The 252-nt window shown below is 52.4% G+C and overlaps 1 long non-coding RNA gene across 1 annotated transcript in view; it reads right to left on the bottom strand.

Annotated features, from left to right (window-relative positions):
* LOC116687315 (uncharacterized) overlaps positions 1 to 252 on the bottom strand; it is a 24057-nt gene that overhangs the window by 23449 nt on the left and 356 nt on the right. The gene's annotated exons all lie outside the window — the stretch shown is intronic.

Genomic DNA, 252 nt, shown 5'->3' with positions numbered 1-252 from the left:
TGATCACCAGACAAACCTACATATACCGTGCTGCGCAGCCAGGCTTGTGTCTCTGATTGCTTTACCGACTCTCCCTTTCCCTCTCCTTCATCCATCTTACCACTCTTCCCTTCCTGTTGCACATCTCTCTCATGTCTCCTCTAGGTACCGTCTGGGGGTCTGGAAACTATTTGGACAAAAACCGCTTCTGAGACAGAACCCCCACTCTTGAGTCTCCTCCACCCGGTCATCACACATCCTCCCAGACCAGCC

Source organism: Etheostoma spectabile, chromosome 1 (assembly GCF_008692095.1).
Source record: "Etheostoma spectabile isolate EspeVRDwgs_2016 chromosome 1, UIUC_Espe_1.0, whole genome shotgun sequence".
Taxonomy (NCBI): domain Eukaryota; kingdom Metazoa; phylum Chordata; class Actinopteri; order Perciformes; family Percidae; genus Etheostoma; species Etheostoma spectabile.
This window is presented reverse-complemented; position numbering and strand designations above follow the sequence as displayed.